Here is a 7,253-nt window from a genome sequence, read left to right as displayed (position 1 = left end):
AAATAGTAACATGATAAATATTAATCCAATTATGTCAGTAATCACCTTGAATGTCAATCATCTAAATATGACAGTAAAAAAATCGTCGGAATGGATTAAAAAAAACCCAACTCTATGTAGTCTGTAAGAAAACAACTTTATTTATTTACTTATTTATCTTAAAAAATTTTTATGTATTTATTTGACAGAGAGAGACACAGCGAGAGAGGGAACACAAGCAGGGGGAGTGGGAGAGGGAGAAGCAGGCCTCCTGCTGAGCAGAGAGCCCCATGAGGGGCTGGATCCCAAGACCCCAGGACCACGACCTGAACAGAAGGCAGATACCCAACCACTGAGCCACCCAGGGCCTGTGGCTCAGTGGATTAAGCCGCTGCCTTCGGCTCGGGTCATGATCTCAGGGTCCTGGCATCAAGCCCCGCATTGGGCTCTCTGCTCCGCAGGGAGCCTGCTTCCTCCTCTCTCTCTGCCTGCCTCTCTGCCTACTTGTGATCTTTCTCTCTGTCAAATAAATAAATAAAATCTTAAAAAAAAAGAAAACAACTTTAAAACATAAAGACATACATAAATTAAAAGTAAGTTAATAAAGAAATATATTTAATGCTAATATTGATCAGAAGGAAATGAAGATTATAATACTAATATTAGACTGAACAAACATGGAAACAAGGGAAGTCAGTCTCCAAGGAAACATAACAGTTCTTAGTGTGTGTGAACTTAATAAACAATCATCAAAATATATGAGGCCAAAATTTATGAGGCAAAAACTGGTAGAAGTACTAAGAGAAATAGATGAATACATTATTTATATTTGGAGACTTCAGCACCCCTTTATCAGAAATGGATAGATCTAGCAGGCAGAAAATCAGTAAGGACACAAATGAAATCAACATTGCTATTAATCACCTGGCTATAATGGACATCCATAGACTATTTCATCTAACAGCAGACAGACATTCTTCTCAAGCTCATATGGAACATTAATCGAGATAGACCACATGCTGGACCAAATACAAACCATGAACAAATGGGATTTATTACAGGTATGCAAGATTGGTTTACCATCTGAAAATCAATTAATGTAATACTTCACAGCAACAGGCTAAATAAAATCACATGATCATATCAAATCATATCAATAGATGCAAAAAAATGTATTTGACAAAGTCCAATACCCATTCATGATAAAAACTCCCTGTAAACTAGGAATAGAGGGGAATTTCCTCAACCTGGTAAAGAATATCTATTAAAAAAACTCTACAGCTAACATTATACTTAATGATGAGAAAATAGAAGCTTTCCCATTAAGATCAGGAATAAAGCAGGGATGTCTCTCTCACCATTCTTTTTCAATACTGCACTAGAAGTATTAGCTAATGCAGTATAATAATGAAAGGAAATTAAAAGTATATAGACAGGGAAGGAAGAAATAAAAATGTCTTGTTTGGCATTATTATCTATGTAAAAAATCCAAATGAATCCATAAAAATATTCTGGAACTAATAAATGATTATTGTAAGGTTTTAAGATATAATATTGATGTACATAAGTCAATAGCTTTCCTATATACCAGCAGCAATTAACAGGTGAAATTTGAAACTGAAAATGTAACATCATTTACATTAGAAATGTCAAAAATGAAATATTTAGATATAAATGTATGAAAAGTACAAATTCTACAGGAAGAAACAAAAAAATCTGATGAATCAAAGATGAAATAAAATTAATTTCTGGTCTATCTATGAAAGATATTTTTGAGAGAATGAAGAAAGAAACTATAGATTTAGAGAAAATATTTATAAAAGATATACCTGATAAAGAGCTATTATTCAAAATATATAAAGAACTCTTTTTTAAAAAATCTTAAAACTCAAGAGGATAATAACCAAAAAAAAAAAAAAAAAAAAAAAAAAAAGGGCACCTGGGTGGCTCAGTGGATTAAGTCTGCCTTCGGCTCAGGTCATGATCTCCGGGTCCTGGGATTGGGATTGAGTTCCATATCTGGCTCTCTGCTCAGCAGGGAGCCTGCTTCCTCCTCTCTCTCTCTCTGCCTGCCTTTCTGCCTACTTGTGATCTCTCTCTGTCAAATAAATAAATAAAATCTTTAAAAAGAAAAAAAAAAGGAGAGAGACTGAAAATAAACCAATGATCTTAACAGACACCTCACCAAAGAAAAGATATAAATGGCAAATAAACATGAAAAAAAAATGCTGCACATCATATGTCATCAGAAAATGTGAATTATAACAATAAGATACCACTATACACCTATTAGAAAGGCCAACATCTGGAACATTGACAACAGCAAAGGCTGGCAAGGCTGTGGAGCAACAGGAATTCTCATTTATTCTGGTGGGAATACAAAACAGTGGATTCACTTTGAATGACTATTTGGTGTGTTTTTTTTTTCTTTCAAGCTGAACATACTCTTCCCACACAACCTAGTCATTACATTACTTGATATTTACTCAAAGCATTCGGAAACTTATACCCCCACAACCCTGTTCTTAAATGTTTAGAGCAACATTATTCATAATTACCAAAACTTAGAAGCAACTAAGATGTTCTTTAGTGGGTGAATGGAGAAACTATGATACATCTAAACCATGGAATATTGTTCAGCACTATAAAGAAATGACTTATCAAGCTATGAAAAGTCACAGAGGAAAGATAAACACATATTACTAAGTGAAAAAAGCCAATATGAAAAAACTATACACTGTATGATTGTAAAGATATTCTGGATAAAGCAAAATTATGGAGACAGTAAAAAAAGATCAGTGGTTGCCAGGAGTTGGGGGACAGATGAATAGGTGAATTACCAGGATTTTAGGGTAGTGAAACAATGCTGTATGATACTACAGTAGTAAATATATATCATTATACATTTGTCCAAACCCCCAGAACATACACCAAGAGTGAACCCTATTGTAAACTGTGGACTTTGGGTGGTAATGATCTGGGGTCCTCAGTTATAACCAATGTACTAATCTGGATGGGGGGGATGTTGATAATGTGGGGAGGGCAAGGAGTAGAAAGGAAATCTCTGTACCTTTCTCTCATATTTGCTTTAAACCTAAAACTGCTCTAAAAATAGTCTTTAAAAAAATTAAGAATGGCTCATATAATTGAAACACTGACTAAATGGGTCCACAACACGTTATTTTCTTTTTTGTTTGTTTTTTTTTTGTTTTTGTTTTGGGTTTTTTTTCCCAAAAATTTTATTGGGGGGAAACTACAAAACATTTACAATACAATGTTTACAGTCACAATTTGTAGTGAACTGATTCCCCAAAATATATTACAACTCAAGTTGACGTATCTTGTTACATTCAAAAACCTACTTCTGTCAAAGCAGTCCTGAGTACATACATACATACTGCTCCAACCGTACCTATGTACAAACTAAAGTTACTGCTCATTCATCCACTGTCCAGGAAAGCATTCCTGCCTTTCTACACACGGAAAAAAAAAATATACAAGTTTTGGAATTTTATGTAATGAAAACAAGGCATATTCATGTACTACACCATTCTTAGTACTAAGAGGTGGCCTCTTTAGATCTATATAAGAAAGTGGTAAATATCTTCTCCTTTTGTGCAGTTGAACCCATCCTACATTCAAATTCTCTCAAGCACTGATAGAAAAATACTTTTTTGGTTGAGGAAGATTTAAGGCAAGTTCTGGCCCTTTCCAAAGGCACTGAGACTAACCCCCCCACCTCATTATTGCTACATGTCTTTAAACGCAGAGTATGTCACAGTAGAATTGCTGGGATAAACAAAAAACAAAATTTTGCTTCTTGCTAATTTAAAAAGCTGGAATGACAAAAAGCATGCCACATTTAAGCCTGCTTGCAAAGTATGTGGTCAACTTTTTTTTCTTTAAAGTTGAATAGGCTACACCCATTATACATTCTAAGAAAACTCATAAGATATTCCTCAAACTACTTCCACAGCATCAGGATAGATTTCTGTAAAGAAATCATGCAATCTTTCAAAACAAGGAAAGAAATTAATGAAATAAATATTACATACAATCTCTTAAATTAAGATTTTTTTACTCATTTACAATAAAATAACCAAGTGAAGTTACAAAAGGCATATATTACTGTGAAAAGAACATACACTCCACATTTTGGCGATTAATAATGGCAATCATAATTTAACATAATAAAAGAATATATATCTATTGCTTTTCATCATACTTGATAAATACAGTATGAACAAAAATTTCAGTGTATACTTTTCACAAAATAATAAATAGGTTAAATAGTTTTTTTCATATTGAGTTGGGGTGCAGTGGTGTGAATCAACTCAAAACAGCTAAAAATTCAGCAGTTATTCCCCCAAATGATTAGGAACTAAGCTCTGCCCAAGGCTTCCAGAAAGAGCAGAGAAAATGGTTCTAAAATTAAACATCCACTAAGTGATGGCAAAAAAACAGTAACCAGTAGGAAACTTTGGAATGCACGTTTGTTTTTGTTTTTTTTTTTTCCAGACATAAAGAATTTTGTGTCAAACAAAAACCTGTGGAGCGGAGGACTACAATAAAGGCATATTCCTGATAGAATATTGGATTCCAGAAGCTTAGAGGTTTAGCAAGGTGGTGGCTGGCTGTTTGTTTACATTGGTCTGAAGACAAACGACAATTAAGAACTTCTCTCACATAAGAGTTCCCACATCTGGACTGTAACTAATGCTTTTCAAGTGAAGATACGGAATGGTGGTTGGTAGCTGCTGGTGCTGGGTTGATTTTTTTTCCCCCCAAAGTCCCAAACTCTTAGGAGACCTAAAAAAGTTTTAAGTGTTTGGTATCTTGTTCTGTTCGCATCACATCTACCCTGTTGTGAGTATTTTGTTCATCAATACAAAAGTTCATTGCCTTTTTTTTTTTTTTGCTCAACAAGAATGAAACTTCATAATAATAATAAAAATAATAAATAAAAAAAAAAGAGAGAAAACCGAAAGGGGAGGGGTGGGGCCCCTCCCGGCACACAAGTTCGAGTCCAAGTGCTCGGTGCGGCCCGCAGACTCTGCTCATGGCCTGTCACCCCCCAGTCCAGCGCCCCTCCCTGCCCTTAACAAGGACTCCAGGTGGCAGGGGCGCCCTCCAACAACCGACAGAACAGCCTTCCCCCTTCCTCCTCCTCCTCGCTGGCGCCCTCTTGCCTCAATCGTCAGAGATGGGCAGGCGGCGGCCAGGGTCGAGGCTGGGGGACTCGGAGCCGCTGAGACTGCCCGAGCTGAGTGAGCCGCTCAAGTATCTGTCAGGGTCCGACAGCGAGTCCGGGGTGCTAGGGGACGCGTCGAAGACGGGCAAATCGGACAGGCGGCGCGGCAGCTGGAAGTTGAAGGGCGGCGAGGGCGGCGCGGTGGCACTGGCAGGGAGGGGCGCGCTGGGCGGCGCCGGGGGCTGCACGGGGGTACCAGGCCCTGCTGCTGCTGCTGCTGCTGGCTGGCTGCGATAATAGGCAGCGGCCACGGAGGCGAAGTTGTGGGTCTGGATGCCAAGCGGCGTGATGAAGCTGCTCAGTTACGGGCCAAACGCAAAGGCGTTGTTAGCGCACGAGGCGGACCGGCAGGCTGCGCACCGAGCGCCAGGTGCCAGCAGGTCCTCCGCGCCCCCTGTGCGGTACAGCAACGCCGCCGAGGGCCGCAGCCGCCGCCGAGGCACAGCAAGTCCGAGCGCCTGAGGGCGTGGAGGCTGCGGAGGCGCATGAGCAGGACAGAGCGGAAGAGGAGCAGGACGAAGCGGCAGAGGAGCAGGAGGAGGCTGAGGAGCAAGAGGGTGGCGGCGGCGGTGCGCGACGTGGGCTGTTGAGCAGCAGCGGCGACTCGAGGCCCCCCGGGTGCTGGTAGTGGCCCGACGGAAAGCCTGAGAAGCTGAGGCTGTGATGCAGCTTGGGCAGCGGCTTCCGGGGGAAGCCGAGGTGCAGCGCGTCCCGCACGCTTAAGGCGCGCAGGTCCCCAGAGGCGCCCCCAGACGGCGCTGGCCGCCGCTTGTCTGCGTTGTGGATGAAGTGGCAGCGCGGCCAGTAGAGGCAGAAGCTGATGGTGTAGAAGGTGTGGCACAACTCGGTCTTGTACTTGCAGTGCCGGGTCAGGCTGGGTAGCTCCTGGAAGCAGTGCGCGAACTGGCACTTCTCGCTGTAGTTGCACGTGCAGCTCTCCTGGAAGGGCCGGCACAGCTCAGTCTTGTGGAGCATCGAGTTAATCTGGGAGCCGCCACCCCCGTGCTGCTGCTGCTGCTGGTGCTGCTGCGCTGGTGCTGCTGCTGGTGCTGGTGCTGGTGCTGGTGCTGGTGCTGGTGCTGGTGCTGCTGCTGGTGCTGGTGCTGCTGCTGCTCCTGCTGCTGCTGCTGCTGCTGCTGCTGCTGCTGCTGCTGCTGCTGCTGCTGCTGCTAGTGCAAGAGGTGCTGGTGCAAGAGGTGCTGGCTGCGCTTGCCCTTGCTGAAGGAGCGGTACTGAAATTTGTTCTCCTTGTTAAGCAGGGCCGTGCCTCTGCCCCCTGACAACTCCTTGAGGGTCCTGTAGGAGGCGGGGCCGCCCGCCGCCCAGCTGCCATCCTTGCTGCGGTTAGCCCCGCCCAGGAACTTGGGCGAGCAGCTGCTGGGCCTAGGCGCGGGGTGGGTGGAGAAAGCAGGTCGTGAAGCCCGAGCTAGGGGCAGCGGCCACGGGGGTCCCCACCGGCTTCTTGTCCAGCATGTTCAGATTGAGATTGGCCACGGATTTCTCCGTCTTGCACAGGAAGTCGATATCCTAGAAGGCAGACAGAAGTGTCATCGACATGTTTCTGGATCTTGTAATGGTCGGAGTTGCAGGCACGGAGGTCCGGAGGAGCCCTCCGGGCTGCAAGGCCGGCTGGAGCTACGACGAAGAACGGGTGACCGGCGGGGGAGGGACCGAAAGTTTGCTGGGGGACGAGACAAGAGGGAAAGGGAAGCAGCGCGGCCTGGTTGAGGGTGCCCGGGGGTGCGGAGTGGGGGGAAAGAGGAGAGAGAAAAAAGAGCGCTCCTCCACTCCCCGGGGATGCTCGGCACGCCCCCCCCCCCACCAACCCGTGCGCGGAGCCGGCGACAGTTTGCAGACTGCTGGACCACAGCACGTTATTTTCATTTGTCATTTCATTTGTTTTCATTAACTTTAATCTAAATAAATGAGTTGGTGCCTAAAAATAAATGTCACACCACAAGGAAAACTGGTGTGAATCTTACCAGAGCTGCCGTTATGTGAAGCTCTTAGTATTTGGTTTAGA

The 7,253-nt window shown here is 43.5% G+C and overlaps 1 pseudogene; it reads right to left on the bottom strand.

Annotated features, from left to right (window-relative positions):
- Nucleotides 1-4,879: 4,879 nt before the first annotated feature.
- On the bottom strand, nucleotides 4,880-6,787 carry LOC123926126 (annotated as a pseudogene).
- Between the last annotated feature and the right edge of the window lie 466 nt (nucleotides 6,788-7,253).

Source organism: Meles meles, chromosome 1 (genome assembly GCF_922984935.1).
Source record: "Meles meles chromosome 1, mMelMel3.1 paternal haplotype, whole genome shotgun sequence".
NCBI lineage: Eukaryota > Metazoa > Chordata > Mammalia > Carnivora > Mustelidae > Meles > Meles meles.
Note: the sequence above shows the minus strand (reverse complement) of the source record. Positions and strands in the feature narration are given on the sequence as shown.